We start from the raw sequence: 25,337 nt of genomic DNA on the forward strand, positions 1-25,337 counted from the left end.
TTTACAACTCCATGTTCTGAGCTGGACCTGGTCAATTTCAGTAGAATCTAAAGGCTTTAGTAACCCTGATTTACATAAATCTTCTTTCTTACCTTCAAGACCCGTAAAATTCACACAATTCCTGCATAATAAACCATATAAAACATTTTAGGGGAAAGGTGACCAAATACAGTATACATAAAGAAAAATCCTTGTGTGGTAAGAAGAAGAGCTCAATGTTGGGGGATGTAGCTCAGTGGTAGAGCACATGCTTTGCATGCATGAGGTCCCGGGTTCAATCCCCGGCATCTCCACGCATTTATTCTCACGTTTCCACCAGACACTGCATTCCCAATGCTGAGTTTTGGTAAACAGACACATTTGGCTTTTAGCACAGTAAATATTTCTGAGCAATTTGAACTTCAAGCACCTAAGTCAGACTTCATCTTCCAGTAGTAAGAGACAAATACACTGCTGGAAGTCATAGCTTGGTTATTTATTGCCTGTGAGATTTGAGCAAGTTACTTTACTTCTTTCTGATACTTAATGGATTTGTAAAATGTGCATAATAATACTTTCTTTAGAGAGTATTCTAGAGATTAAGGGTATGTAAGAAAATACATAAAATGCAATTTATTAACAGTAAGTGTTCAATAAATTGCAACCATTTTTCACCTATGTATAATTTTAGCAAGGCTGCTTGGAGTTTGAGAAACCAGCAGAATATAGTTTTTGATGGTTTGAATTAAAAGTTTTACAATTTTATTTTAGAAATTCTCTAACCATAATTGATCTTGAACCACCAAGTACAGTTAAATCCCGGTTTAGCTGTGTGAAAGAACTTCAGAGAGACTGACAGTCTCTGAGAATGCAGGTGGAATGAGAAAAGGTTGGAGAGATTTGATATCGTAATAGAAGATGATTTTAAACTGAAAATTAGGATATTACAATTAAAGATTATTTTGGACTGAAAATTAGAATGAACTGCCAAAACAGTCACTCCCACTTGAAAGGGACTTCTGCTGAGGCCCTGCTGGGACTCGAACCCAGGATCTCCTGTTTACGAGACAGGCGCTTTAGCCAATTAAGCCACAGAGCCGGCTGCACGATTTTTCTGCATTCTTTTTTAACCAAAATTGTACTCGATTAGGTGAAAAGTTATTGTGTACTTTTTTTTTTTTTTTTAATAGATGTACTTCATCGCAAAGGCAGACTCCGAAAGAGACTGTTGGAATAAGACTTCCTTCAAGCCCAACAAAACATACCCACACTAAACACAATCAGAAAATGTATTAGAACAGCGTCAGTGTGTCCATTGAGCAGATAAAACCACGGAATGGGAAAGACGGGAGAGGAAGCAAGTGTTCACTGCGGAGGAACCAAGTGTTCACTGCGGAGGAACGGGCATCTATCGCAAGGTGTAGCGAGAACAGTTTTTACATCCCATTACATTGTGGTAATTTAGAATCGTCAAGTGATCGGATATTCTAAAAGTGGAGTGAAAGGCTTTTCTAGCAAATAGATCAGTTAGAACTTTCATCACATTGATGACATTTCTGGCTATTAGAAGATAACACACTTGCGCTCTGAAAAACAATCAAAACCTTCTAACACGTTCCGATTCTCCGAACACCTGTCAGATCTTACTCCTCTTGAGAAAGTAGACCACAGCAAGAAGGCGGCTTGGTTAGAGCACACTTAACGGTTTTATGATTCAAATCCAAAGAGCCTTTCCCTCCCTGAGGGAATGGCCTTTGTTCCCGCACCTCCTAGAAAGATGCACACGTGGAAACCAAAACTTGTAGGCATTGGAGGGAGGCGTCACCAGACAGGGAAATTCCTCCTTCTCTATCCTGCCTTCCTCATTTTGATTCTTCAAGAGATGTTCTCTAATGTCTTCCTCATGGATCCTCACATTGTAGAAGCTAAACAAATGTGAATTGATTGAAAAAAATCCCCAAATTAACATTCATTCTTAAACTGTCAACGATCCTAGTTTTCTGCCTTTAATTTAGAACTAAGGCTGGGGCATACAGTAAGGGAATAAGCAAGTGCAACTGCACATCTACCCGGCTTCCACTGCCTTGTAAAAAGGCACTGGGGAGGACTCCAGAACTCGTTACTGAACCAGGTAATGGCTGGAAGAGACTCTTGGCCTGGTACGGCCCTTGAATTCCAAAGTCTTTCTTAATTCTTCTCTTGAGTCAAATGTTGGGGCATTGTCATTTTCTGTGCCACTCAGAATGTTTTCGTAGTGAATATAACCTTACTTTCTTGTTAATCAGGATAGTCACTTTTTAGTTTAATCTATATTAACAAACTGCTACGATTAGAATTACACTATTACTCCATTTACAGTTACTGTATTTTTACTGCGTTTGGAAAGCACCCCCCAAAAATTATAACAGACCAGGAATCATGGCGTTTCTGATTTCTAAATAGTTGAATTGTTTATGATAAGGATTGCATAAATTTCAGTCCCCCAAATGCAATTAGATTGTTTCCTAAGTTTTTCCACAAACTTAACAAAATGAACTTATTTTAAAAGTGAGAGGTTCATATCCCTAATTAAAGAGCTGAACAAAAAATTGAGTTCGAAGATAGAATAAAGGCCGGGCGCGGTTGCTCACGCTTGTAATCCTAGCTCTCTGGGAAGCCGAGGTGGGAGGATCGCTTCAGCTCAGGAGTTCAAGACCAGCCTGAGAAAGAGCAAGACCCCATCTCTACTAAAAATAGAAATAAATTAGCTGGACAACTAAAAATATATATAGAAAAACTTAGCCGGTCATGGTGGTGCATGCCTGTAGTCCCAGCTGCTCGGGAGGCTGAGGCAGAAGGATTGCTTGAGCCCAGGAGTTTGAGGCTGCTGTGAGCTAGGTTGATGCCAGGGCACTCTAGCCTGGGCAATAGAGTGAGACTCTGTTTCAAAAAAAAAAAAAAAAAAAAAGTTACAGTAAGCCAAGGTTAACTTATTATTGAAGAAGGAAAAATAATTTTATGAAGTTAGTTTAGCCTAAGTGTACAGTGTTTATAAAGTGTACAGTAATGTACAGTAATGTCCTAGGGCCTTCACTTGCACTTACCACTCACTGACTCACTCACCCAGAGCAACTTCCAGTCCTGCAAGCTCCATTCATGGTAATTGCCCTATACAGATGTTCCATCTTTTATCTTTTATACTGTATTCTTACTGTGCCTTTTCTATGTTTAGATATGCTTAGATACACAAATACCCTTGTGTTGCAATTGCCTACAGTATTCAGTACAGTAATATCCTATACCCATTTGTAGCCTAGGAGCAGTAGGCTATCATCTAGTGTAGGTGTACAGTGGGCTGTACCATCTAGGTTTGTGTAAGTACACTGAAGCTGTTTGCACAATGACAAAACTGCCTAAGAATGCATTTTTCAAAACGTATCCTCATTGTTATGCAATGCATGCCTGTGTAAGGATTTTCAACTTTTGAAAATCTATTCTTGGAGATATCTCTGAGGAAAATCCACCCACTCGGACAACAATAACAAAAAATAGATAAAATATAGGCTGGGCATGGTGGTTCCTTCTTAAAGCAATTTTTCTTTCTTCATAAATGTGGGAATCATTGCTTCCCTTAAAGAACTGGCAATATTTTGAAAGATAAAATTTTACATAAGAGGATTATATAAGCTTCAGGGCACCACACAGGCCCATTCTAAGACCTATACATTAATTTTGTGTTTTTTCTCATCCAGGCAGCACAAGCACTGGGAATCCACAGTTAGCTGACAGACCAAAGCATTAGAGTCTGACATAAAGGATGGTAGTCATTACTATTTTTAAAGAACTTGGTACATTCTCCTTGGTCATGTCTGCAAGCTCTTAAAGACAGCCAGGCAGAGGCTGTCTATGACTGGCGTTGCTGGAGGCCTGGCTGAGATAAAAGACAAAATCATAGAAAAACTGTTTTCTGAACTTCCTTTACTTGCTAATATGACAGGGTGTCACAAATTGGAAGTTGAAACTAAAGCATGGAGACACGATAAATGGTGCATTCCCAAAGGGAGCTAGACCTTCCTAAAAATGCACAAAGGAGCTAGCCGAAAAGTCCCTACCCACGTACATGGTAAAATAGCGCCAGCTTTAGAAAGAGAAGTAGATTTTTTTTTTTTTTTTGAGAGGGAAAATTGAAGTGAATAGTTTTAGAATCAGCGAGGCAAATTTAGAGATTTCAAGAGAGGTAAGTGTAGAAGAGATCAAGTCCACACAACAGGGCGAACGCTATGAACTCACTGGCAAAATGCAATCACTGAAGGAAAACCACGTCTCTGTCGAAATGCTTCTATTTCACTCCTTTGTGTATGATTTCTGAAACAACTGCCTCATTTGGAGAAGCTAAATTTACCTGATACTTTCAGAGCCCTAGGCCTGGGAAGAGTGCACTTTCTTTCCAGCGAGCTTCTGGAGAAATCCATCTTTCTCTCATTGAGCATCCAAATGTAAAACCTGAGACAGGAGCTCAGCCTACAGCCCCATCCTCCACCCCAAACCTCAGCACCAAAACTAAGTGAAAATATTAATTAGTTCACAAATCTTCTAATTAGAGTTTATATGGATAAATGTCAATAATTATTTTATGGAACAGGGTCCAAAGTCACCCTTGCTTTTCCTCTTTGTGGATAACCATATGTAAACCCTGCTGAGGACAGAGAGGTATAAAATTTTAAAAGAGAAAGAGCTACAAGTATTACTTCAACCGGAGCAAGCTATTAATACCTGGGGACAAGGGGATTAATTTTCGGATTCTACACAAAGGCTTGTGAGTGTAACGTAGAAGAAAGACGTTTCTGAAGGGGGAAATGCAAAACACTGGAGATGCTGGGGATCGAACCCGGGACCTCATGCATGCTAAGCATGCGCTCTACCACTGAGCTACATCCCCACTACTACACAAACGCTATTTCTAAACTGTCTTCATAAAATAAAACAGAAATTTACTCCACTTCAGTTTTTAAGATTTATTAATATATTTGCTCTTTTGTAAACATGTGTTAAAATTTTCATCTTCCCTTCTTGTAGGACTCTATCACCAAGGAATTTTTATTAATCTGCAACTTGCAGACATTCGGTAACTAATAAGAACAGACCGAAGTAAGAAATCTCAGGAAGACACATCCTTCCAGGCTCTCCGTTGCTGCGTGTTTTCCATTTTTTTAAAAAAGATCCTCGGGACAAAGGAAGGTTACTTCCAGGAAAGATAGAAAATGCTTTGCAAGGGCCTAATTCAGTAGAAACTACTGAATTGCTCCCAATTCTTGTCCCCATCTCTGCATCCTATTCCCTGACTCCAGAAAACCGCCGTGCACCTTTTCTTAGAAAACAAGGAGCCAGTAGAGAGATTGCTATTACAAAAATAAACTCGTTCCACTCTTTTAGCAACCGGTTGGGTTAAAAGGTAAAGACGTCGGATTGCCTCCCGTGGCCTCTTGATCCACATTTATTTAGAGGATACAAATCAAAACCAAAGAATAGGAATCCTCAGATCTTGCTCTGATCGAACAAAGAGCTAGGAATGAAGTTAGAAACGCGTTACTTCTGAGACCGAGGCTAAATCTCCGCTTCTGTGGGGCTTTATTTTCTGCAGAGCGAGTGGTTCTCTGGATGTCGGACCCCTTTCTCACCGAGGGGCCAAACAGAAGACTTTATCCGTCCCTACAGGGTTCAAGAAGTCCTCGGGTACGGTGACCTGTGAGCAAATCTGGAAGGGTGGATAGGAACGCCAAGTAGAAATGAGGTTAGACTGTGGAGGTGTGGACGTGTTCAGAACCGCTGGAGTTGGGAGAGGGAGCAAGGTAGACAGGAGGCTAGAAAAGTGGCTTGACAGGATGACACCAGCAATTCTCACCCTATTTGGACTTTCGGCCTCCAGAACTAAGAGAAATAAATGTTTGTTGTTTTCTGTGTGATTGGTACACACACACAAAAAGAAAATGTTGTTTAAGCCACCCAGACTGTGGTACTCTGTTACAGCATCCTGAACTGACTAAAATATGGGGTTTATTAAAGGAATGCATGTTATTATAAAATGCAGTAATGTAATCCAATACATTAGGGGGTTAAAAGAGGAAAAAACATATAATAATCCCAATACTTTCTGAAAAGCTTCCTCATTGCTAATAGAAAAATAGAAGTAATAGTCCTAACTATCTTTCCCAGCTCTGACATTCACATAATTAACCCCTCCAGACCCCAGTATGTACTTGGAAGGCAAGGAGCATACATATTTTGGTGACCAGAGGTCACAGAAGTGATCTGTATTATGGGAATATAAAAGGAGAAATTGAGTTTGTTTTCTTCTACTTACTAATAAAGAAATGGTATGCAAAATATACAAAGAACTCTTAATATTCAATAATAAGAAAACAAACAAAAGATCTGAACTGATACCCAACATAGAAGATATACAGATGGAAAATAAGCACATGAAAAGATGCTCAATATAATTTGTCATTTGGGACTTGAAAATTAAAACAAGATACAACTACAACCTATTAGAATGTCTGAAATCCAATACATTAACACCACCAAATGCTGATGAGGATGTGAAGCAACAGGAACTCTCATCCATTGCTCTCATCATATAAAACATACTCTAAGCACATGAGCTGAGAACTTATGTCCACATAAAAACCTGCACACAGATGTTTATCATTACTTTATTCATAATTGCCAAAACTTGGAAGCAACCAAGATGTCCTTCAGTAGGTGAATGGATAAACAAACTGTGATACATCCAGGCAGTGGACTATTATTCAGTGCTAAAAAGAAATGTGCTATCAAGCCATGAAAAGATATGCAAGAAACTAAAATACTATTTCTTGTTTTTTTAAAATACATATTTCTAAGTAAAAGAAACTAATCTGAAAGGGCTACATACTTTATGATTTAAAGCAGTTGTCCCCAACCTGTTTGGCACCAAGGAATGGTTTCATGGAAGATAATTTTTCCATGGACCAGGGTGGTTTTGAGATGATTCAAACCTATTACATTTACTACATTTGCAGCTACTCCCCAGTGCTAGCACCACTGCCTCAGCTCCACCTCAGATCATCAGACATTAGATTTTCATAAGGAGCACACAATCTAGATCCTTCCAATGTACAGTTTATAGTAGGGTTTGCACTCCTATGAGAATTTAATGCTGCCACTGATCTGACAGGAAGCAAAGCTCAGGCAGTGATGCCAGTGATGGGGAGCAGCTATAAATATAGATGAAGCTTTGCTCACTCCCACCGCTCACCTCTTGCTGTGTGCCCAGTTCCTATCAGGCCACAGACTGGTACTGTTCCACAGCCCACGGATTGCGGACTGCAGATTAAAGCATATGACATTCTGAAGAAAGGCAAAACTGTGAAGACAGTGAAAAGATTAGTGGTCACCAGGGGTGAGGGTGGGGGATTGATGAATATGTGGAACACAGGATATTCTGTACAACACTGTAATGGTACATGTCATTATACATTTGTCAAAACCCACAGAATGCATGACACCAAGAATGAACCCTAACATGAACTATGAACTTTAGTTAATAAGAATGTATTAATATTGGCTCATCAATTATAACAAATATACCACACTAATATGGGATATTAATAACAGGGGAAATTGTGGAGGGATGTGAGGTGGTGTGTGGGAGCTTTCTATACTTTCTGCTCAATTTTTTTCCTGTAAACCTAAAACTTCCCCCAAAATAAAATCTATTAATAAAAAAAAAAAGAGCAGAGACATGAAGTAGTATCTGGAGGGAGATAATCTTTGAAGTTTTGCTTTGTTTCGCTTTGCTTTTTTCCTTTGTTTTTTGTTTTTATTTAGCTTTGTTTCATTTTGGGGGCAAAAGGTATGAGAACACATAATTATTCAGGGAGAAACTGATGAGGTATGAAAGAAAATAAATAATTACAAGAGAAAATCTCTTCGGAACTCAAGACAGAGTAGGATCAAGAACACAAGTGCAACTGTCCAAAGAAGTTAATATACTTTGCCCACAGTAACAACTGAAAAATAGGTTGTATCTTTATAGATGTACATAATGGGAAGATGAGGAGCTTTCTACCTGGTTGCTTCTAATTTTTTTTCAATGACAAATGAAGTTAGGGAATCAACTGAGTATAAAAGGTGGAGGGAACCAGGCGTGGTGGCTCACACCTGTAATCCTAGCACTCTGGGAGGCCGAGGGGGGAGGATTGTTTAAGCTCAGGAGTTTGAGACCAGCCTGAGCAAGAGCAAGAGCAAGACCCCGTCTCTACCAAAAATAGAAAGAAATTATATGAACAACTAAAAATATATATAGAAAAAAAATTAGCAGGGCATGGTGGCGCATGCCTGTAGTCCCAAGTACTTGGGAGGCTGAAGCAGGAGGATCGCTTGAGCCTAGGAGTTTGAGGTTGCTGTGAGTTAGGCTGATGCCATGGCATTCTAGCCAGGGCAACAGAGTGAGACTCTGTCTCAAAAAAATGAAAAACAAAAATAAAAATAAGAAAGGTGGAAGGAGAAAATGTAGGAAATTTTAAGAGAGAAAGTAAGATGAGAAATGGTCATTATTAAGAGAGGGAAGGCAAATTCACTAGGCAACAATATTAGGATTACCAGGCAGCATTGGCTGCCCACTTAATGTTTACTGCTGTGAATTTATAATAAAATCAGTGTCATAAGCATGTGTGGATGGTTATCTCTAGAAAACTTTGGCTTCTCATGCACTAGCATGGCTAAGTGCATTATTAGTTTTAACCAAGATTGAGATCCTTGCCAGAAAAGTCCATCACAAGGGGAGAAGGGAAGTTGACTTATGGATATTTACAATAAGTTTAAAGAATTGCTGGAAATGCAAACTAGAGTGAGTGGGAAACTGTTGTATGGTTTTGAGAGAGAGTAGCGGGTAGCATTGAGTGTCCTTGGTAGTTGATTAGATATGTGTGGGAGGAAAAAGACAAGGTGCCTATAAAATAATAAAGTGGAGATGTGCTATAGGCTGTATGGATTTGACACTTGTCAGAGTGATAGAGACTATATATGTATATTGAGAAATAACAGTACATAGAGGCTATTTGTAGCAATTATGAAACATATGAATGCTTAGGAAGGATGTGTAGAGTCTGAGGAAAGAATGCCTAATTTTGATATCTTAAAAAACACCCACACTTAACAACAACAAAAAAGGTCTTAAAAATAACTGAGGTGAAATCAATACAATGTGTTACCTTTGAAAAACAAGGGAAGATTATTTCAACGGAATGCTCATTAGTGTCAAATACTAAAATAAGTCTAATAAAGTGAAAACTAATATGTTCATTAGATTTAGAGACAAAGGAGAATCATTGGTGATTCTGGTAAGGTCATTTCACTGAACTCTTGGAGTCAAGGACATATTCAGAGTGAGAGTGAGATGAGGAATGGAGACACAGAGCAGAGATGCTATTTCAAGAAATGTGGCTGGAATTGGAAGGAAAGAGAAAACATGGTGGCTGTATGCATACATGGAGCCAGGGGAGATTTTTAATATGGAAGAAACTTGAATCATTTTAAATAGTAATGAAAGGAAACTATAGAGAGGGAGGGGTAAACATATAAATGAGTAAGAATAATTAATAGAGCAAGGTCCTTGTAAAAGCAGGACATGATGGTCTGAGGACAGTTGGAGGACTAGGTGGGTTAAGATCTTGCCACTAAAAGTGTAACGTAAAGACCAGAAGCATTGGCATCACTTGGGAGTTAGTTATAAATGTAGGATCTCAGGCCTCACCCCAGACCTATAGAATTTATATTTTAGCAAAATTCACAGGTGATTTCGTGTGCCATTAAAGCTTGTGTAGCACTGAAACAAGGGATATTTTTTCATTTTAGCAAACAAAAATGAAAAAAGGATAGATACACATGTAAGTACATTAATAAGTTAATTAAGAAAGTTAACAAAGCTTTTCATTTGATGGCATTTTGAAGTAGAGGGCAAAGTCATCAGCTGAAGGGACAAAAAGTAGGATCAGGTGTCTCAAGAAAGTTAAGAATTTTTAAAGTATCCACTGTAAATTCTGTTAGTGAAACACAGAAGGAAAGTGAAACAGCTTTGAAGGTAACAGATAAATCATGTCCCTTCTCTGTGCTTAAGTTTCCTTGCCTTTAAATTGAAAGGTTGGACTGAACTTCCATAAAGTCCTGTCCAGACCCAAACTGACAAAGGCCATGCTAATTTCACTAATCTTGCTCCTTCTCTCCTCTCTGAAGATGATACCAAGTTGAATCCTTATGCAGGAGGGGATGGTGAATACAGAACTGCCTCCTGGACCCACTCCAGAAGAGGGTGCAGTTGTTGCCTGGCCTCTTTGCTTTTATTCCAAGTGAGTGGAGGAGGAGAAAAGCAACCTGAGGTTAGAGAATGTGTAGTTTGTACCTTAAAAAGCAACATGATTGCTATTTAAGTCATTGCTATTTGGATCCAGATTTAAGTTAATGCAGGAACATTTGGAAAAGTTGTTGAGGATAGTGGAAGCATGAGTTACAAAAGGCAGAGTTGAAATATACAGGAGAGACAAATTGCAGGTTTACATCATTGAAACGGCAGGACAAAGAAGTATGGAGATGAAAGTGTAGGTAGAAATTTAAAGGGGCGTAAACCTAGAGTGGTGAATTGGGATTGCAGCAATGTGAGACGGTAAGTCTAGCGGATCAAATTTCTTTTAAGTAAATTAAACATTCTCCATGGTCCAAAAGATCCTATTAGAAGTGAAAAATGGGTGAGAAGAAGTGGTTAATGGAGAAATTAAGAGATTGGGAAAGACAAAGCTCTTAGAATTTAGCTTCATCCTTGAGGTGGATCCAGTTGGATCTCCATCTCTTGGAAAAAGTCAGTGGTACCTACAGTTCAGGCCACTGGGAAGTTCAAGCCACTGCTTACTCTTACTCCGGTTCCTAAGAAAGGGTCATAGGACAGGTCTGTATGTTCTGAAACTTATTCTCAGTAAAAATCCTGATAGCAACTCATCTGGACTCATTCAATAATATCTCAACTAGTCTTGTTTTCATCTCATTTCACCACTATTCCCAATCCATTTTCTACATTATTTAGAGAACTAACTTTGTAAAATTCAAATCTGATTGTGATAATCTCTTGTTTGTAGTATTTCATTGTCTTCTCATTGCCTACTGAGTACTCTAGGAAAGCATACATAAAGGTGCTATCATTGGGAACCTTTTTTTTTTTCTTTTGTTGGTTGAACTTTTTAATCATTTTTAGGGAATTTGACATTTTTAGAGTCAGATTCTTGCTTTCTGAAGCTACTGACATTGATTTTAAACCTGGCCAACTAGATATTCTTTCCACTCAAGTTAATCATATTCATTGTTTGGTTTTTGGAACCCAAAACACTGATGATACACAGTTCAAAACCCTTTATAAGCTATATATTCCTATATCTCCCATATCATCTCTTGCAGTTTCCCTGTCGGATCCTATGATCCAGCTATATGTGACTACCTAAATTGTGTGTTGGACAATTATCCACATGCATGATGTTTATTATTACTAGAATAACACTGTGATCCTCATTTCCAGCTGTAAAATATCCCACTCATTCTTTAACACACATCACAAGTATCTCTTCTTTTGTTCAACTTTACCTGATCTACCTTCTCAGGGACAGTTGATCCTATTCTCTTCTGTGTTCCAGTGTTACCTTTTGCAAACCTCCACTATGGTAATTATGACACAGAGTAACAAATATTGCTTATATATTGTCTCTTCCTCACTTGACTTTCAGTTGTACCTCCGAAGTTAGCACAGTTACATAGTAACACAGAGGAAGCACCCAACAAGTGTTTATTAAATAAATTATTGGATTTCTTCTTAACAGTGGCAGAGAAATGCATCTTATCATTGGTAACAAAAGTTTGGTACTTGTCCCAGAGGCTGAATCAGTGAGAACAAAGAATGAGGACAAGTGGTCTGAGGAAAAGGGAAGAGAAGTTTAATAATTTGCTGGCAAATGAGAAGGGCAGCATACTAGCTTCTCAAAAGACCACCACTCTGCCTTTAAGCAGAAAAACAGGACTTTTTAAAAGAGTTTTTTGGGGGCATGGGCTTAGGTCTATATGACCACAGGTGTCACAGGTCGGTTTCCATAGCCCTTATCTCCACTGACTATGATCTTGTGACAATTCTGTTAAGCCATCTCATGTGGTTCAAGATACTAAGAAACAAACAGCAAAGAACATTTTTCTGCCCCTTTGATTACTGGCCTTGAGAAAGAGTGCAGGTTTTAATTCCCAAAAAGGGTGGGAGTTTTAGAGAAATAACTTGTAAAACATTTTTTTGCCCCTTTGCAGACCTTTACCCCGTTACACCATTTTTAGTGTACTTCTTAATGAGAACAGAAACAATAAAGTAAATTTACTATCAATATTCCAAATTACTCAACTGAATTAAGTAATGAACATAAGTACAACACAGAAGTCACATAAGCCTAAAATTAATCTACTTACAGTTGCCCAGGATGCAACCTCCTTCGGGTTTTCAGGGTTGACAGGAAATCTAATTCTGCCTTCCATTTGCACAGGTTATTTCCAACCTTCACTACTTTCCCAAACCTCCTGCACTGGACTGTGATAAGCTCTCTTGCACAGAAATCTTGAGTAAGGCCAAAGATCCAGTGAGAAATTGGTAAGTAGGCTAGTAAGTGCAGCACAGGATCCACATGATCTTATGGTCCTAGGGTGGTCTCTTGAGTACTTACATGCAACTCTCACCTCAATACTAACAAGGCATGCTACTTTCCCCTTCCCCACCCTACCTCAGGCCCCTGCAAAAAAATTACTACCAGACATTTTAGTTTTACTAATTGTTTTCCACTAGAAAGTGGAAATAGATGGAGCCTCATTTAATTGAGTTTAAAGCATTCTTTGATATGTAGCTCTCTTCCTGGATGCATTCATAGAATGAATTTGCTTCTGAATTGTCTCTTTGGCTTTGTATTGCTCACTGCATGATAAAACACCTCAGGAAAATTTCCAGAAAATATGGCGGTGGCTAGTTAACCAAATGGAAGAGAAATAAACAAAACAGGAAATTGCTCGATTTAAAAAAAATGATAATAACAAAAATGAGAAAGGACTAAAATATATATATTAAATAATTATCTGGACCAGAGGCTGAATTAAACAAAAGGAACGTTGGAAAACCTGCTTGGAGATGCCGGGGATCGAACCCGGGGCCTCATACATGCGAAGCATGCGCTCTACCACTGAGCTACATCCCCTGACATGGCACGACGAGGTTGTAGAATTACTGTCCTCTTAAAAACTCCAAACTGTTCATATTACTATTTTGCACTCAACTGGGGAATGGTTTGCCCTGAGGATGAATTCCACCTAAAGCCTCAGCCAGATTACACTCAGGCAGATTCCCTTCAGGACACACCGACAACATCCAGCTCCTATCGTTACTGAGAGCAGAGTAGAATTTTATAGCTTTAGCACAATTGGTTCTGCTGTTGGCTCAATCGAATCCCAGACGGAAAGCATTAAGGGATTGTTCAGGTCGCTTTGAAAATTTTTCTGCTAGCCGAGACCCAAATTCCTTGCAGGTGAGTCGGTTGAATGGTCAAATGCATCTTTGAAGCTGTCGCCCCCACTTGACCCGGTTTGGAGAAGAAATCGTCCAGATAGATGAAAACGTGAGAATCCTGCCCTAATCTTTCCTCACGGGCAATGGCTCAGGCCGTACTTACCATCTAGCCCACCTGACGCCGGAGATTTATCCGCTTTATCTGGGAACTCTGGCTTCACGAAGAATACTAGATTTAAGAAGGTGCATTTGCTTGTTTCCCCCTTTTCCTGATCCACGCATCAGCTTCTCTTTACTCATCTCCCCTGAGTCCGCAGGCTGCTGCGCTGAAGAATGAACTTGGACGAAACAGCTGTACCCGGGATCCGCGCAGGCCTAGAGCTGCTGCAGCTGCAGCGGCGCCGCCACGACCCACTGAAAGTGCAACTCTGCCCTCACACCTCGCGGGAGCAGCCGCCCGCACAAACGTCTGCCTCTTGCTTCAGAAGTTATAAAGCAGAGAACAGCGACTCTTCAAAAGTAAAATGATACCACCAAAGGCACGATCCATGAAAGAAGGGATTGCTAAGGTGGACTTCACTAAAATTTAAAGAGTCGGCTCTGTGGAAGACACTTTCAAGAGAATGAGAAGACAAGCCACAGACTGGGAGAACAGATTTCCAAAACACATATCTGGTAAAGGACTGGTGCCCAAAATATACAAAGAACTCTTAAAACAAAACAATAAGAAAGCAAACAACCCGATTAAATAGACAAAGAATATGAACAAACTCACCAAAGAAGATCCATAGATGGCAAATAAGCATATGAAAAGATGCTCCACATCCTGTGTCATCAAGGAAATGCAAGTTAAAACAATAAGATACTGCACACACCTGTTAGAATGGCCCAAATCCACAACACTGACAACACCAAATGCTGATGAGGATGTGGAACAACAGGAACTCTTGAGTCATTGCTAGTGTGAATGCCAGATGATACAACCACTTTCGAAGACAGTTTGGCAGTTTCTTACAAAGCTAAACATACTCTTACCATATGATACAGCAATCAAGCTCTTTAGTATATATCTAGAGGAGTTGAAATCATGTCTACACAAAAACCTGCACACGGACGTGCATAACAGCTTTATTCATAATTGCCAAACTTGGAAACAACCAAGATGTCTTTCAGTAGGTAAATGGATAAATAAACTTTGGTACATACAGACAACAGGATAGTATTCAGTGCTAAAAAGAAGTGAGCTCTCAAGCCATGAAAAGACACAGAGGAAACTTAAATACATTTTACTAAGTGAAAGAAACCAATCAGAAAAGCCAATTGTACTGAATGATTCCAACTATGTGATGTTCTGGAAAAACCAGAACTATTGAGACAGTAAAAAGATCAGTGGTTTTCAAGGGTTAAGGGGAAAAGACGAATAGGTGGAGCACAGAGGATTTTTAGGGCAGTGAAAATACTCTGTATGATACTACAATGGTGGATATATGTCACTGTACATTTGTCAAAACCCATCAATTGTACAACAGCAAAAGTGACTCCTAATGTAAACCGTGGACTTTGGGTGATAATGATGTGTCAATGTATGTTTATTAATCATAACAAATGTACCACTCTGTTGCAGGATATTGATGGTGGAGGAGGCTGTGTATGTGTGGGGTTCGGGATATACAGGAAATTTCTGTACTTTCCACTTAGTTTTGCTGTGAATCTAAAACTACTCTAAAAAAAAACAAAGACTATTTAAAAAAAAAAAAAGGAAAAGTGATCTCAAGAAGGTGACATGGAAGGTGTGCCATTACATCTGCTGACTATGCCAGCTGCCTATCAATGGAAGAGGCAGAAGGCAAAGGAAAGAGCCTCCAGTTGTATGTTGAGTCCAGGTGACTACGACTGGCCCCATAGAATGAATTGGGAAGTCCATAAAGCTGTCTGTCCTCATAAAAAATGTGAGAGATCTAGTATTGCTTAGCTACTACTAAGGAACTCACTTCTAGATGGTGAAAAAAGCTCCTGCAAAAGGGGTCATAATTCATGTCCAAACCTCAGCCCTGGCTGCTTAGGAGATAATTAAGGTATTTGAATGTCTTTCACTCCCTATGCTTTCACAGTGACTTCCTTCAAAAACATAAACCCACTTCATTATTGTCTTTTTAATGAGTGGTGAAGGTGCAGAGACTACTGAAAATCGCACAACCACCTACACTGAAACTTCATGTTGCCAGGTGTTCCCATGGGGGAAAGATGTTATTATCACTGAATAATGTGAGAAAAAAATCTGGCTCTTCCAGGAGATGATTGAAACAGGTGTACCACTTTAGTGCATTAAATTAGAATATGACACAACAGAGAAAATGAACTTAGTATTGTTAATTTACTTTAAAAAACTAACCTTAATTTTTTAGAGCACTTTAAGGTTCACAGCAAAATTGAACAGAGTACAGAGAGTTTCCACATGCCCCTTTCCCCCCTCCCAATCTCCTATTATACATTGTGCATTCAATTTGCTAATATTTTGTTGAGGATTTTAGTGTATATGATCATAAGAGATATTGGTCTGTAGCTTTCCCTTCTTGTAATGCCTTTGTCTGGTTTTGGTATTAGGATAATGCTGGCCTCCCAGAATGAATTGGGAAGTATTTCTTCTGCTTCTACCTTTTGGAAAGGATTGAAAGAATCAGTACAATTTCTTCCTAAAATGATTTTTAGAATTCACCAGTGAACCGACCTGATCCTAATGCTTTCTGTTTTAGAAGGTTATTGATTGTTGATTCAATTTCTCTAATACATATAGTCCTATTCAGATTGTTTATTTCTTCTTATGTGAGTCAATCAGTGTAGTTTTTTCTTTTCTTCTTCATTGTAGAATATTTCAACACACAAAAGAGCAAAACATTATAATTAATTCCCATGTATCCACTATTTATTAATAGTTTTAGTATTAATATCAACTGATGACCAATCTTGCTTCATAATCTGTATAGTTTTAATGTGTAATTCTGTTTTTATAAGTGATTAGAATGAGGCAGAGGAGTTGCCCAACTTCAGAGACCAACTCATAAAAGACAGTAATTTATTATGTCACAACAGATAACTAATACACTGGTATATATTTATTTCCTACTTAGCCTTAGTATGAAATTTTTTAATATGAATTTTTGTTGCTTCTATTTTTTCTTGAAATCATTTTATCAGAATATAAATGTAATACTTTCCCTTATATTTTTAAAATATTGATGGTAATTTTTTTTCTTATATCATTGCTGTTGGTCCTAACTTTAAGTAAACAAATTATTCTTTTAAGTAAGATAATGACCATGGCTTTAAATGTACATAATTTATCATGCTAAAGAAATTTTCTGCCCTTGCTATTTTTCTAAAATGACATATATAACAATAGGAATGAATATCAATTTTAAGAAGTGACTTTTAACATCAGTTATAGTGTTAATAGTATTGGGGAGGATAGCTTCTAAAGGAAGACAAAATCTGATTTTAATCTTGAGTTCAGTATTTATTCATGACTATTGTTAGAATTAAATTAGATGATCTGTGGAAAGTGTATGGAAGAATGATACCTCATAGTGGGCGATTATGTATGTGTGTGTACATATAGCTTATATATAAACCATAATACATAATGTTATCTATGGGTATGTGTGTGTATGTGTGTGTGTGTGTGTGTGTGTGTGTGTGTGTGTTTGCTAATATCACCAAATTTATTTTCTCTGACTGGTAAATAAGTAGGAGACAGGTTTTCAAATATTTTCCTTAAAAAGTCCAATGAGAAAGTAAATATTGAGTAAATTATCACAAAGTTGATAAATATAATTTCTTATGATAAACATAGTTTTTATCTCAGGTTTTCCACCATGACCATTGATTTAGGGGAGAGTAACTTTGAAGAACTATATTTCCTTCTTTTCTCTCCCCAGTTCATTACTATAGATAATAGTTTACAGATATTTTAGAAAATGTCTTATTTTTTCCTTCAATATTGGCAAATATTACCCTATTGTAAGAGATTCTTGACAAAATTAGATTGCTAAAGCAAGTAACAAAGTTATCTGTTCCACAGCCCACTGTATAAAGGAAGTGAGAGCACGTGGTACAGGATGGTCACATATCCTAAGTGAAAAGGCAACATATTCCTTGGTTCTAGTTCCCTCATGAATGCTCTATTTCTTCTGGTCCTTTTTTTTTTTTTTTTTTTTTTTTTTTTGAGACAGAGTCTCACTTTGTTGACCGGGCTAGAGTGAGTGCCGTGGCGTCAGCCTAGCTCACAGCAACCTCAAACTCCTGGGCTTAAACGATCCTACTGCCTCAGCCTCCTGAGTAGCTGGGACTACAGGCATGTGCCACCATGCCCGGCTAATTTTTTCTATATATATATTGTAGTTGGACAGATAATTTCTTTCTATTTTTAGTAGAGACGGGGTCTCACTCTTGCTCAGGCTGGTCTCGAACTCCTGAGCCCAAAGGATCTACCCGCCTCGGCCTCCCAGAGTGCTAGGATTACAGGCGTGAGCCACCGCGCCCGGCCACTTCTGGTCCTTTTTATTCCAAATTGCAAAAGTAATAGGAACTACTTGTAGTGGAAATTCTTTTGTCAAAGACGCTAAATGAAAAGTTGAAATGTCATTAAACAAATAAAATGCGCATACCTGCAATGGTCCTGAACTGAAAAGGTAACATTTTTGGAAAAAAACCCTAATAATTTTATATAATATTTATTCCCTGTCTCTGTGTCTTTGTGATCTAATACAAAAGCTGAAATAAAAGGGAACCATTAAATTGTGTATGGGTATGTGTGAGTATAATATGATGTTATGAGAGAAGAACTCATGATTGCAGTCCTGTAATCTGGGTTTATAACTGAATGCCATTTAAAAGTTGATGACATCAGACAAATTTTGGAACATATTGCATTACTCTTTCCATATCTGTCAAATAGGACCATGTAAAAGGGTTTTTATAATTGTTATGGTCTGAGACGCGAGAAACAATCACTTAAAGACCAAATTGAGACAAATTAGGAGTCTTTATTAGCGGGCCAGCGACTACTCCCTGCACCATCGGCAAAGGCAGTGGCACAAAGAGCAGCATTGAGCTTTTGAAGCAGAAAGCTTTTATCGTGAGTGAAAAATCATTGGGGCAGAACAAGCATGATTGCAGGGGCAAAAAGCAGCATTACATCATTGTCGTGTCCTGGTGCAACAGGATCTGGACAGTTTAGGGCTTGGTCATGCAGAACATGGGTGTTGTATTCCCACACTTGGGGCACTGTCTTTAGCAAGCAGTTTTACAGAAGCGAGATAGCAGGTTAATGATTTTTCAGCACAAAATTCACACTGTGACATTACAGAAATAGCTTTGATAATACTAAAATTTTAGCCTTTAACATTATATGGCCAAAAATTATAATAGTCAGTAGTCTTGAAGCTTTTGGCCCTTAACAATAATATCAAATAATATCATGGTGGTGTGTACAATGATATTCCAACACACTCACATGATAGTCCAACATGCCTTCTCTGGGACTCCTTCCAAAACAGCACTCATTGGCTTCTAGTTTCCTTCAGAACATAGACAGGTTAGACATATTCTACATGTGTTTTGGGGTTTTCTGAATACAGTATGTTGAGCATGATTATGTTCTGTCTTCTGAGTAAAATGTTGGGTTCCTCAGAAAATTCTGTAACTTAAGAGTTATTTCTACAGCTTTCCATTAAATAGATGCTCCTATAATGCTGTACAAAAAAAGACTGGGCCTTGACACAAAAATTCATGAAGTAATTTTGGTATAGCTAGAAGCCAACAGGAAAAAATCCTTCATCTTGGAAATATGTAAGAGTCCACTAGAATACAGTTTGCTCCAGTCACAATACACAGTAGTCATTTACTGGTTACACTAGACATCATCCTAGCTGTGTTTTACACCAAGACATCAAATTAAAATCAGCCCAACCCCCCACCCCACACATATACCCTTTGGGTATGACACCATCTTAATTCTCTCCGTTAGTAAGATCTGTCCCTTCTCTGTTTCCCATTCTCACATTCTAGCAGTCTGATGAGACTTTTGCACCAACTGAGAAACAAGTTTTGCCAGAAAAATGAGGTCCTCCCAAGTTCAAAAACTATTTCATAGGATTTTTGTGAACATGAAAAGAGTCTCATAAGGGCAGATGAAGGCAAAAAAGGAGATAGCAATAACCTCACCTGGATTTCTAATCATTTGCTCTTATTTCTAAGGAAGTTCCAGCAATGTTATGCTATCCAGAATGAATCCAGAGCCAAAATCACTTTAGCTTATCACAATGAGCTCCCAATCTTCAAACCACAATGAGTCCTTTTCAATTTTCACTCTACCTACTGTTGTTCTCTTCTGTATCTGCCTAATTAATAGGAATCACACATTCATTCGGAGTTACAGTCTCGGCGGGGGCGGTGGCTCGTGCCTGTAATCCTAGCACTCTGGGAGGCCAAAGCGGGAGGATGGCTTGAGCTGGCTGAGGAATTTGAGACAAACCTGAGCAAGAGTGAGACCCTGTCTCTACTAAAAATAGAAAAATTAGCCGGGCATCATGGTGCATACCTGTAGTCACAGCTATTCTGGAGGCTGAGGCAGGAGGATCGCTTGAGCCCAGGAGTTTAAGGTTGCTGTGAGCTAGGCTGACGCCACAGCATTCTACTCAGGACAACAAAGGGAGACTGTGTCTCAAACAAACAAACAAACAAAAACCACAAAAAACCCAAATGAAAAAACAGAGTTGCAGTCTCAGTGCTGTGGTACTGTATTTGTCAAATACCTTCACAAGACTGCATCTTAAGTTTGTAGGCATCTTAAACTAATCACACTCAAACCCAAGTTCCTCCTCCCTTCTGGTCCCATCTAATACCTGCAAAGCAAAAAAACCGATCTATTGACAAGCAGAAGAGCGTTCTTTTCCCGTAGCTTGGTAAAAAGAACTATCATCTACACTAGCAGGGAGGCTGCATTTATTTTTTGAGGATGGGTGTACTGTTCTCTTTTTCAAGCAAAATCCCAATCTCTTAAATTTCACCTCCACACTGAATCCCGGAATCCTCTTAAATTTCGCCTCCACACTGAATCCCGGAATCCTCTGTCTGGTATCTCAAATTGATCTTTTCAGTCACTAATTACCTCCCTCTCTAACAACTGAAATTCCAATGCCCAGAAAGGAGAAAGCTGAATTTAAAAGTCTTCCGGTGTATAAAACTCAACAGAGCTGAGGGTTAGGATCTAACGCCCGAACAGGGACTTGAACCCTGGACCCTCAGATTAAAAGTCTGATGCTCTACCAACTGAGCTATTCGGGCTCATGAGTGTGACTGTCTTTGACAGACTATTAAAAGTGAATACATTCGGTTATTGTCAATTTCAGTTTTCTATTCCAAGACAGTATGTTAAAAATTAATCACCTGCCCACATACCTCATATACTCAAGCCAAAAGCAGCCAGCAGACCCCACTTCTACATTCACCAACCTACTCCCATCACAACCATTTTGCTTCCCTGTGGCTCTTTCAAAAGCCACCAATACCAACAGCTACTGCACCTCAAATAAAAACCCAAACACACGGGTGCGTTCTGAAGAGCCCAGCTGTGGAAACGGCCCCCAAACACTCTCAAAAGACAACAGAGTTTGAGTAAAAAGGAGGAACATCTTCCTTTGGAACAAGAGGTTTTCGGCCCACTTCCCTTAAAACACACTGGACTCCAATATTTTCTCCTACCTACAGGAGGCAGAGAAAAGATGTAGAGCTTGGAAACGTCCTGCCTACTCATGCATCCAAATTCTATACGTGCTTACAGATCCACATTCAAATTCTCTTCTCCCCACTTCGCTAACCCCAACCTCGCCTCATCCCTCTCCTCAGTCGCCCGTCCCTTCACCCTTCTTTCTCTTCTGGTCCACGCTGACTCCTCCTGGGTGAGGTCCTTCCCAAGAACTCGGCCCACTCCATCCCAGTTCCTGGGTTCTCGACTTTGTAGGCCAGGAGTTCCCAAACCTGTCAGATTTAGAACGTGGGGACTTTCCAAATGATATAAATTCCTGTCCGGTCGGTCCCATCTAGACTATACTTTCAGTCTTCATCCAAAACTCACATGTGAGTTGACTATCACACAAAATTAGTGGCGAAAGGTTAAAAGCGTGGATCCGTTGCGCTCAGCGTCAGATGACATTTGAGAAGCTCTCTAGGCATACAAAATGTTAGTTCGTTTTATAGACAGGGTCCCAGGCCACACGTCTCCCTTACCTTCTCCTCATTCCAGAGAGAATTCCGTCTGAAAACGCTATGTATCCGACTGTAGCATTCTCCTTCCTCTCTACCCCTCCTACTGTCTTTCAAATCAGAACTTCAGCGACAGGAAAAGCAGCTGCAGATCCGGACGGAGTTGCTACCCCAGGTTTGCTAGACATACACTGTCGCTTTGCATTTCATGCCAGGTTTGGTGAATTCTTTTCGCTTCTGTCTTATCTCCTCCATAAGGACCTAAATCTCCCTAGGCAGCATTAAACTTATCTTCTTTGAATTTTTCCCCATTACCTGTGTTATCTTTCAGGCAGCCTTGTAGGCAGAGGAGGAGAAAGTTGGGGAAAGGGGCAATTTGAAGATGCAAGAAAATGCTCTGTTCCTGGGACTTTCCCTGGATGGAATGGAAGTGCCCACTGGAAAGTCAGCTGAGAGGCGGGCCTTGCAGCAAGCTGACAGGTAGGAAAATATCTGAAGATTCCCAGAGTCTAAAATCAGTCTAAGGGTAAACCATTCTTCTGTTTTCCAGAAATACGCATCAATGCCTCCAAAGTCCATAATTCCTTTTCAGGCTTCTGCTATCCTCACTTCAAGGGCCTTCTGCACACTCTCAAGAAAATCCAGATCTCCAGTCGCAAGCTCTCTGCAGAAATCCAGACTCAGGGGCAACAGTGCTTAGCAGGCATCTGCATAAAACTGCATCATAGATGTTTCAAATTCATCGTGTTCAAACAGTGCCAGAACAGTGATTTTCTGTGGCAGACACTTGCTGCTTTTCCTTTTGTAGCTGAAGTGGTATTTTGTCTTCTCTTTCCTCTAGGCCTAAATTTCTGGAGGCAACTGTTAGGGTCCTCTTGTTTGTACCTACCCCCCTGCGTTTTCTACTTTGGCAATCAGGAGCAGTGCACTTGCAAGGCCCCCACTATGATGGTGTGGGAAACTTATGGTACTATGGAGACAGACCAGAGGAGTGACAAATCTGTAGGTTCAAACAGAAGCCACTTGAGGCAAACTGGTCATGTCATGGACAGAGTTGGAATTTGGAGGCCCTAGGTATTAGCTATTTCCTTTCCCTGGGAAAAGTTCAGAATGTCCAGAATATGGATCCTTTCAGGGACTATGGGGCCAGAATCCCAGCACTCTTTGGAAACTTTTTATCTCTCCTGACACTGCCCACTGCCTTGAGTTACCTGAGGCCATAAGGAGTCTCCATGTGTATTTTAGTGAAGTTTTAAGAGTAAGAGGGAAAAGAAGCTCACTCCTGTCTGGTCTCCCAAGCCTTTGAGAGACTAAACAGAGATCTTGTTGTTTATTTCTACACACAAAACAAGCTCTGCTGCCTTTTGTAAAAGTTAGCTTTTACAGTTTTCATACCCCTTTGATACACAAACTAGCACCCAAAAGGAAACAGAAATGGAAATGATTTGGGTACATTTACCGAACGTAGAACCATGCTTAGAAACACAGAGTTCTATAATTTTTTTCTGCTCCTTGTTTATATCGCCAATGTTTGTTTTAGTACTCCTTCGGCCCCATCTTCTACCTCAGGTATCTTTCGCGTGCGTGCGAGCCCGCGCTTTTCCCCCAGCCAAAAGGGCTCAAGAGGGCGGATACACCTTACCAAGGTGAAGCCGCAGTTTTCACCCAGCTCACCCCCAGAATGGTGCACTTTACATCCAGCGTAGAGGTTAGATAGGCACACACCGAGCAGCCAGGATTCAAACCTGGAATCTTCTGATCTGTAGCCAGATGGATTATCTATTACACCATTGGTCCTGTTGGGTAGAAGCTCCGTTAATTTACGTATTCCCCTTTATGATTTCACAGTTCTACAAACAAGAATGTTGTAAGAAATGTAGACGGGAAGGAATTTTAACTAATTACTTGCTAATTTCTTGTGATATTATTTGCCCTGGTGCGTGTGCAGGGTTGAATGTTTTCTATAACATGTCATGTGAATCTCCAAAGAGAGTCAATTTATTATTGACCAGAATAACTGCCCTGCCAAACTCCAGCATCAAGCAAAAGTCCCCTTACACTTAAAGTGTAGGCCTCCCTCAAAATCGAGGCTATTCCTACCAGCTGATAGCATTTGCCTTTGAACCTTTGAACTTCAAATCGTGTTCTCGAAGTTCGTTTTTACAGCCTCTGCCCGTTCCTTGGGAAGACTGAGGTTTAGGGTTGATTTAAAGGTTCTCCCCATCACGCACACAAGAGTGACTTTAGTTGAAGACGAACTGGAGGCCCTGAGGGCAGGGCCTGTGATCTCATAGATGCAAAGCACGCACTCTACCACTGAGCTATGTCCCCAACTCTTGCAGGTCTTAGCTCTTTCATCAAATGTTCTTACTACTTTCCTGTGAGGATTTTTCGGTTTTGTTTTTTAATCTAAGAGTTGGTTAAATGAAAGTCCACTGGGTTTAATTTCACAATCTTCATAACTGCGAATCTGGATACTGTTTAGTGACTTCATTATAAGAGTAACTGGATTGTAATCTGAATAGTACCGCTTGTGATTCTAGAACCTTCCCACTTTTTTTTTTTTTTTGAGGCGGAGTCCCGCTCTGTCACCCTGGCTAGAGTGCCTTGGCGTCAGCCTAGCTCACAGCAACCTCCAACTCCTGGGCTCAAGCGATCCTCCTGCCTCAGGCTCCCGAGTAGCTGGGACTACAGGCATGCGCCACCATGCCCAGCTAATTTATATATATATATATATATATATATATATATATATATATATATATATATATTTTTTTTTTTTTTTAGTTGTTCAGATAATTTCTTTCTATTTTTAGTAGAGACGGGGGTCTCTACTTGCTCAGGCTGGTCTCGAACTCCTGAGCTCCAGCGATCCACCCACCTCGGCCTCCCAAAGTGCTATGATACATAAATTTTAAATTTCACTGTTCTGAATAGCATGATGAAATCTTGCCTCATCCGCCCCATCCCTCGCTGGAAGTCAGTCTTTTGTCCAGCGTATCCACGCTGTATAAGCTCTTCTTTCTAAGCAAGTATTGTGAATTAATTCCATTTCAGTGTTTCCTCATCTGCACCTACATTTCCTGAGCAGCTCTGCTGGTACTGGTCTTTGTATTTCCCGGCGCTACAGTTTACGTTTTCTGGAAACACTGTAGACAGAAAGGAAGGAGATTGGTAATTTAAGAAAATATTTCATCCTGGGATTCTTAGTGGTGGACCCAAACTGCCATTTGGGAAGTTTGCTGGGAGTAGTCCATGGAGTCCGCTAGTTATGAAAGATCGCATTAGCTCTGACGGGAGCTTTCGGTCCAGAATGCAACTTGATTTCAGAAACAGTAGAACTGAACAGAATGGACTCCAATCTCAGCTTAAGTCGTGGAACACTGGCAAACAATAATGATAACTGGTTATAGAAAATATGCGAAGCTTTACCGTAGGGGGTGTAGCTCAGTGGTAGAGCGCGTGCTTAGCATGCACGAGGCCCTGGGTTCAATCCCCGGCACCTCCA

The 25,337-nt window shown here is 39.7% G+C and overlaps 6 non-coding genes across 6 annotated transcripts; 2 read left to right on the forward strand and 4 right to left on the reverse strand.

Moving 5' to 3' along the window:
• The first annotated feature begins 221 nt into the window (after positions 1-221).
• On the forward strand, positions 222-293 carry TRNAA-UGC. Its single transcript has one exon. It is a non-coding gene; the product is annotated as a tRNA-Ala (tRNA).
• A 711-nt stretch (positions 294-1,004) lies between these two features.
• Positions 1,005-1,078, reverse strand: TRNAT-CGU. Its single transcript has one exon. It is a non-coding gene; the product is annotated as a tRNA-Thr (tRNA).
• Positions 1,079-4,825: 3,747 nt separating this feature from the next.
• On the reverse strand, positions 4,826-4,897 carry TRNAA-AGC. Its single transcript has one exon. It is a non-coding gene; the product is annotated as a tRNA-Ala (tRNA).
• Positions 4,898-13,187: 8,290 nt separating this feature from the next.
• On the reverse strand, positions 13,188-13,259 carry TRNAA-CGC. The gene has a single exon. It is a non-coding gene; the product is annotated as a tRNA-Ala (tRNA).
• Positions 13,260-20,838: 7,579 nt separating this feature from the next.
• TRNAK-UUU lies at positions 20,839-20,911 on the reverse strand. Its single transcript has one exon. It is a non-coding gene; the product is annotated as a tRNA-Lys (tRNA).
• A 4,354-nt stretch (positions 20,912-25,265) lies between these two features.
• On the forward strand, positions 25,266-25,337 carry TRNAA-AGC. Its single transcript has one exon. It is a non-coding gene; the product is annotated as a tRNA-Ala (tRNA).

The sequence above is a fragment of the Lemur catta genome, chromosome 5 (assembly GCF_020740605.2).
Source record: "Lemur catta isolate mLemCat1 chromosome 5, mLemCat1.pri, whole genome shotgun sequence".
Taxonomy (NCBI): domain Eukaryota; kingdom Metazoa; phylum Chordata; class Mammalia; order Primates; family Lemuridae; genus Lemur; species Lemur catta.